Genomic DNA, 266 nt, shown 5'->3' on the forward strand with positions numbered 1-266 from the left:
TCGGCGGCCAAGGGCCGCCAGCAGCAGCGCGCGCGCGCGCTTTCTAGGAAACGTCACGCAGCGCCGCTGGGCGCGCACTCCCAACACCTACGGGACCGGGCGGCCGGCGGTGTCGGCGGCTCGCGCCCTGCGCCCCTCACCCTCCCCCCCGCGCGCTTTCTAGGAAACGTCACGCAGCGCCGCTGGGCGCGCACTCCCAACACCTACGGGACCGGGCGGCCGGCGGTGTCGGCGGCTCGCGCCCTGCGCCCCTCACCCTCCCCCCC

Source organism: Mesitornis unicolor, unplaced genomic scaffold (genome assembly GCF_000695765.1).
Source record: "Mesitornis unicolor isolate BGI_N332 unplaced genomic scaffold, ASM69576v1 scaffold3319, whole genome shotgun sequence".
Lineage (NCBI taxonomy): Eukaryota > Metazoa > Chordata > Aves > Mesitornithiformes > Mesitornithidae > Mesitornis > Mesitornis unicolor.